The sequence below is a fragment of the Pteropus vampyrus genome, unplaced genomic scaffold (genome assembly GCF_000151845.1).
Source record: "Pteropus vampyrus isolate Shadow unplaced genomic scaffold, Pvam_2.0 Scaffold42, whole genome shotgun sequence".
Taxonomy (NCBI): Eukaryota; Metazoa; Chordata; class Mammalia; order Chiroptera; family Pteropodidae; genus Pteropus; species Pteropus vampyrus.
This window is the reverse complement of record NW_011888823.1, coordinates 5,256,531-5,262,926: the sequence shown is the minus strand read 5'-3', so window position 1 is coordinate 5,262,926 and position 6,396 is coordinate 5,256,531. Positions and strand designations below refer to the sequence as shown.

Below are 6,396 nucleotides of genomic sequence, written 5' to 3'. Positions count from 1 at the left end.
AATACCATTTTGCCTCTAAAATGTTTGCCAGCCATCTAAGCAGGAAAAATTTTTCACATACCAGGGCAAACTGTTGCCAAAATGCCTCTCCAGAGAGCCTGCCCGCAGCCCCCCGTTTCCGTAACCTCCCAGGAGGCAGCCTCTCCTGGACTCACGCTCTTCCTCTAGAAGACCTGCCTTTCCCATGAAGGACATTCACGGGGGCGTAGACATGCTCTCTTCCCAGCTCAGGGAGAAGAGGCTCTACTAGCCTCACAGGTCTTCACGTGTCCCCAGCTCCCCTCCCCGCTGCTTCCCTCCCCTGCCCTCCCCTGCCCTCTCCTCCTCTCCTTTCTCTCTCTGTCTCTGCCCCAGAGAGTGGAAAATTTCTGCCTCACTGCTCTCCTGCTTCCCATCCAGCGTTACCCACCTTCCAGTCCTGAGTCTTTCTCCTTCTCTTTCCTCCTCTCAAACTTGGTTTTATCAAATTGAGTGAGAAGAAGTTCTCAAACTCTTCCGACATCTCCAACACTCTATCTTCATGTATTCATAGATTCAACAAATTTTACTGAGGACCTAATGGTGGCTTCCATTTTTGAAAAGTGCATCATGCCTCAATTTGGAGTTTGGAGAAAATTGTAGCTAGTGTCAAGGACTCGTTCAGTTTGTTTTATTGAATTTACTTCGGGATAAGACCCCTTGAAGATCTGGTGGGTAAGTTTGTGCCAAAACCTACTATTCAGGGACTCCTGAAGCCATCTGGGGAATATCTGGATGGAAAGGAAAGGCATTTGTCAACATCGCTCTGCCAAGCTGGAAAGCAAATGTGGATCTAGTTAAAGCTAAAAGGAGGCCAGAGGGTTGATTATCTTTTCCCCTGATGGACCATCTTTTCCTCTCCAGCTCAACTTTTCCCTTCCTGGAATAGAGAGAGGCCGGCTTCCGCAAGATTGTCCGCACTCGGGCCAACTGGGAGAGTAGCATCTAATACGGCTCCTTGTCTCAGAAGGAAGCACGCTCACTCCCCTACAGCCCGACCTTGGGGTTGAGTTGCTCTTTTTTTCCCCCCTCTGGTATACTTTGGAAACTTTTTAGAGGGCTCAATGAGTTCTTGTTCTATTAGGTCATGGAATCAGGACCTTTGGGTGAGAAGAACCTCTCCAAGGTCATCGTACCCAAGCACTAGCCTCTACTTAAAATAATTCTTTTTTCTTCTCTCTCTTTTCCTCTAGCAACTATATATTGACACTATGTTCCAGGCATGGTGCTATAAGCTAAGGATACAGTGATAAATAAGACAGTTAGATTTTTGCCTCGCTGGAACTTATTGCCTGGTGGAAGAGATAGATGCGAGGCATCAACATAGGTCAGTTGGTGCAGTGTAGCAAGAGCCATTTTTAATCTTTCTGATATTATGTTTTGTCCTTTGCAATTCAAAGCTTTATTTTTATGTATATTCTTTGACTCTGAAATTCTACTACTAGAATTTATTCTTATTTATGTGTGAAAAAGCACCTGTATGCAATTATTTGTTGTGGTAATGTTTATAATGGTAAACGATTAGAAATGAAATATGCTAGTCCCCCCTTATCTACAGTTTCGCTTTCCATGGTTTCAGTTACCCACGGTCAACTTCGGTCCAAAAAAAATTAAATGGAAAATTTCAGAAATAAACATTTTATAAGTTTCAAGTTGCATGCTGTTCTGAGTAGTGTGATGAGATCTCATGTTGGGATGTAAATCATCCCTTTGTTCAGCGTGTCCACGCTGTATACATACCCGGCCTGTTAGTCACTTAGGGGCTCTCTCTGTCATCAGATCGACTGCCGTGATATTACAGTGTTATGTTCAAGTAACCCTTATTTTACTTAACAATGCTACATTCACATAACTTTAATTACAGTATATTGTTCTGATTGTTCCATTTTATTATTAGTTATTTTGTTAATCTCTTACTGTGCCTAACCTATAAATTAAGCTATCAAAGGGACATATAGGAAGAAACATATATATAGGATTTGGTACTATCTAAGTCTCCAGCCATCCACTGGGGGTCTTGGAACGTATCTCCTGTAGATAATGGGGGACTGCTATGTCCCAAAAGTCCATCAGTAGGGTATTGATTAAATACACTATGGTATATCCATATGATGGAATTCTATCCAGCTGAGAAAGAGAGAGAGAAAGAGAGAGAGAGAAACAATAAAGAAGCTCTTTTTGTATAGACATGAACTAATCTCCAAGAGATATTGTTAAGAGAGAACAGCAAGGTAAAGAGCAGGGAGTTCAATGTGTCATTCTTTTTGTAAAGAAAAGGAAAAAAGAATATGTGTGTGTGTGTGTGTGTGTGTGTGTGTGTGGTTGTTGATGCACAGAACATCTCTGGAAGGCTACAAGAGAGAGAATCTATTTGGCTGTGGGTTAAGAGTTGAAAGGAGACGACTGCTCACTGTATTTCCTTTTGTACCTTCTGACTTTTAAACCTGTGGAGATAGTAATTTTCAAATACTTAAATTTTACTTAAAATGAAAACAACAGCAACAGAGGGATGTGAGACACGGGTAAACTGAAGCGTGGGTGCCCCTTTTCCAGCAGGCAGCAGCCATGCTGTTTTGTCTATTATTGGCCTGGAGAGATGCAGGTTTAATATTGTCAGATCTTCCAATTTTACAAAAGAAGCTGGAAATAATGTTTGAAGAATCTTCCAATTTTAAAACGTTGGCTCGAAAAAATTATGCTAAGTGAAGCAGATCTATCTATGAGCTTTGTCTAGTCTGAGCCCATCAATGTGAAACACTGTGGTAGAAACTCCAGGATCTCTTGGGAAGCTTCTGTATTTGGGAGAAAGATAATGAAGGTCACTTAGGACAGGGGCAGCAGGATGGCAGAGCAAGGACAGATGGAGTGGACACTGTGTGTGGAGCGGACACTGTGTGCGGGGTATGAGTAGAAACGATAGGATCCAGTGACAACTGGGTGTGGGGGATAAGGAGAAAGAGAGGTGGAAGAGGGCTCTGGATTTTCAACATTTAGTGGTTTGTAGGATGGAGTGATTTATAGGCAAAATGGAACGAGAATGACTCTGAAGTCAGGAAGACGAGGGTGCTCACCCCTTCTTCACTATTTGGGATAAAACTTGGGTTTTCTTATCATTAAATATACATAGTAGTACCTACCTCAAGGTACTAAATAAAATAATGCATATAAAGTGTTTATGGTGCTCAAATGTTCATTGTTACAGATATTCGGTATTTTTGGTCATCAGTATTCATTTTTTATACTCTCATTTTCCTTCTAGTTTGTGAGATTCTGGTGGACTTGACTCCACCCAAAAAGGGAGTAGAGAAAGCTCAGGTAGGATGATGAATCACATCCTCATGGCAACAGTAATAGGTTCAGGGGTGGGCATATGACCCAATCCAGGCCAATTAGAACCAATGAGAAACAGTCCTGGAATGGAAGTGGGGTAGGAGCCTAGATCGTTATGGCCATCTTGCTGCCCCAGGAGAGAAGTCTGAGATGGAGCCAACCAGTTAGCTGAGAGATGAAGAGAGAGAAATCAGGGCCTGGGGAAATAATTAATATCTTTGCATTAAGCTTCAGCTCTATGCCCAGAGTTTTCACCTTACTCCTGAGTCAGTACATTCCCAGTTGTTTTAAATAAATACATTTGAACAAACAAACAAATAAACATGAGCGTCTATGAACAGAGGACAGGAAACTGCTAAGCAGGTCACTTGGTGTTTGATGTCCTAGCGTCTTGGGACTCACCAGTTTCCTCAGTCCCCTGGAGATTTCATGGGGGTGAAAGGTAGCATGATTGATAACTGCTGAGAAGTCTCCATTCCTGCCTGCAAAACTCCTGTAACAGTGTTAGAGAGGCTTCCAGATTAGCAAAAACTTAGACATACAGTCAAGGGTGAGTCAGGAGAAACAAGGGAGATAGAGAGACTGCGGAGTCGGAGCAGGAGCGGGATGGTGGGAGGGAGCGGTTTCTAGATTTTTATGTGAGGAAGCTTTGTGGGGAGGCCTGGGATTCCATGGCAGTGAAGCATGCAGGTCATTGCTGGAGCTCCGTGTTCTATGTCACGTAGGCCCTGGGAACACGAAAACACATGGCACCTGCAGTGAGACATCAAAGGGTTGAAGTTGTTCAGGCAGGAGAAGGTGAGGCCAGAAACCGACCCCTGAATGATGACCTGGCAAGGGATGGTGTGTGTGTGAATGTCCGTCTTCCCATCTCAATGCTCAAGGTGGGGTCCACGTCCTATTGCTCTCAGTAATCTGCAGAGGAACCCAGACAGTGCCTGCATAGAAAGAGCCAGAATGAAATGTTTCACAGGGAAACGAAATAAAAGATGTCAACAGACTCCTTCTCCTTGTCCTGGAAGAGCAACCCTAAGCAAGCTGGCTAAACTTGGAACTGAGTTATTGGGGCACACGCTGGTGGGGAGAAAGGAGTGTAGACTGAGATTTCTTGGAGAGACACCGGTTGGCTGGCAATTGGGGTTAGTTGCCCTGACACAGGGTCTCCTTGCTAGGCTTCGCTGGAACCGCAGAGACAGGGGACAAGCCTGCAAGTTAAAGGGTCGTGTTTGGAGAAGGAAGACAGGTGGGAGCCTCCTGTTATCTCAGCCCTTTTCTTTCTTCAAGCACCAATAAATATGAACTTTTCTTCTGGAGGCTGCTAGGCTCTTTCAATAGCTGTCTGGCTACAAAGCTTCTGAAAGATTCCCAGATGACATCTTCTAAATCTTCGGCCCTCTTCCTGGCCTCATTCCCCTCCCAGTTAGATACCTGGATAGCAATCCCTGTGTCACAGGGGGATTCCGGGGAGTGAGAAAGGTTGAGTTGCCACCCCACGTCTCAGACCTTTTGGCAAAAAAAATAAGAAATTCCACCTGCCGCTAAAAGAATAGAAGAAAAATGACTGCTGGAATGGAAGCGTCAGAAGATTTAAAGGCCTCCTGGGATAATTAAAATAAATCTAGGCTCTTGCCCTCACAGCATCATTGATTAGCCGGTGGCTCTTGAGCGATTCAATTCAATTTATTCATTCATTCAACAAACACTGAGTGATTACCACGTGCCAAGTACCTGTTATGAAAGCTGATTGAGGAATAGTTTCTACCTTCACAGACTAGATGGGGAGATAGACGAGCAGTCACGACAGTTATACCGTAAGGTGGTACCTGATATGCTGGGAGGAACCCACGTGCAATGGGACTCCAACAGAGGGCTGTCTTTCGTGGGCTTGCTTCCTTATCTATACATTAGGTGTGCGGTACCAGATCATAAAAGAAAGCTAAGGGGGTCTTTGGTGTGCCTGTCATGGTCAGACCTTGAGGAGAAACTTGGACTCAGGTTAGGCTCAAAAGCAAATGCTGAGTGGTGGTTCTCAAGCTCCAGTGTGCATTGGAATTAGAACCTGATGGAGAGCTTATTTTTAAAAGGCAGATTTATGGGCCCAATCCCAGGAATTCTCATTCAGTAGGTATGGGGTGGGGCCTCGAAATCTGCCTTTTAAAGAAGTATCTTGGGTTAATTCTGGTGCAGATGGTCCATGAACCATGCTTTGAAAAAGACTGTCTCCAAAGTCCCTGATGACTCTAATGTACTGAAATTACCCCAAATGTAAGTCATTTAGTTTGAGAAAGCAGAAGTGCCTTTGTAGAGCCTGGATTTGGGTTTCTCCTTCAAGATACAGGCTTCAACTTTATGAAACTAGCTAGTAAAAATTGCCAGGCTCTTTGATAGAAAGCACGTCTATTCATGCAGTTATTCTTGACTTAGTTGTTCAGGGAGCAACACTGTAAAACTGCAATATGGAGTCTAAATAGTTTACATTCAAAAAACACCTAAATACACTAAATAAGACAGCAATTTGGGATATCGACTAAGAGCACAGGCTGTGAAGCTAGTTTATCTAAGCTTCTATCTGAGCTTCTTCGCTTGCTAGCCATGAGACCTCGGGCAAGTTACGTTACCTCTCTGTGCCTCAATTTCCTTATATGCAAATAGACTGATACTATTAATATTACCTCAAGAGGTATCACAGGAGTTAAGTGAGTTAATATGTATGCGCACTTAGCACGGTGCATAGTGCTTACCAACAAGAAATGTTACCTGTTACTGACAAACCTGAGTGTATAAAAACCTCCAGGAGCCAGAAACCAAGAAAGAACTAAAAAGTAAACACATCGGCTATTCTGTGCCGTTACCAAGGGGTGGAGGAGCAGTGTTGCTGTTAGAGCTGGTCTTATTTACACAGGGGTTTGGGTTTTAACACAGTTCAGGGACAAGAAACAAGATCTTGAGCCTCTTGGAGGTGGAGTATTGGCACGCAGACTTCCACATAAAGCCAAGACTGTGGAAGGACAGCATCCTTTAAACAATTGTAGACTAGAAATAGTCAAT

General features: G+C 43.6%; 1 long non-coding RNA gene across 1 annotated transcript in view; it reads left to right on the top strand.

Annotated features, from left to right (window-relative positions):
* The first annotated feature begins 6 nt into the window (after positions 1-6).
* The window catches only part of LOC111738688, a 37,646-nt gene continuing 31,256 nt past the window's right edge, over positions 7-6,396 (top strand). The window contains exons 1-2 of the long non-coding RNA XR_002779940.1: positions 7-258; positions 533-693. This is a non-coding gene — a long non-coding RNA (uncharacterized LOC111738688). The remainder of the gene's footprint in view (positions 259-532; positions 694-6,396) is intronic.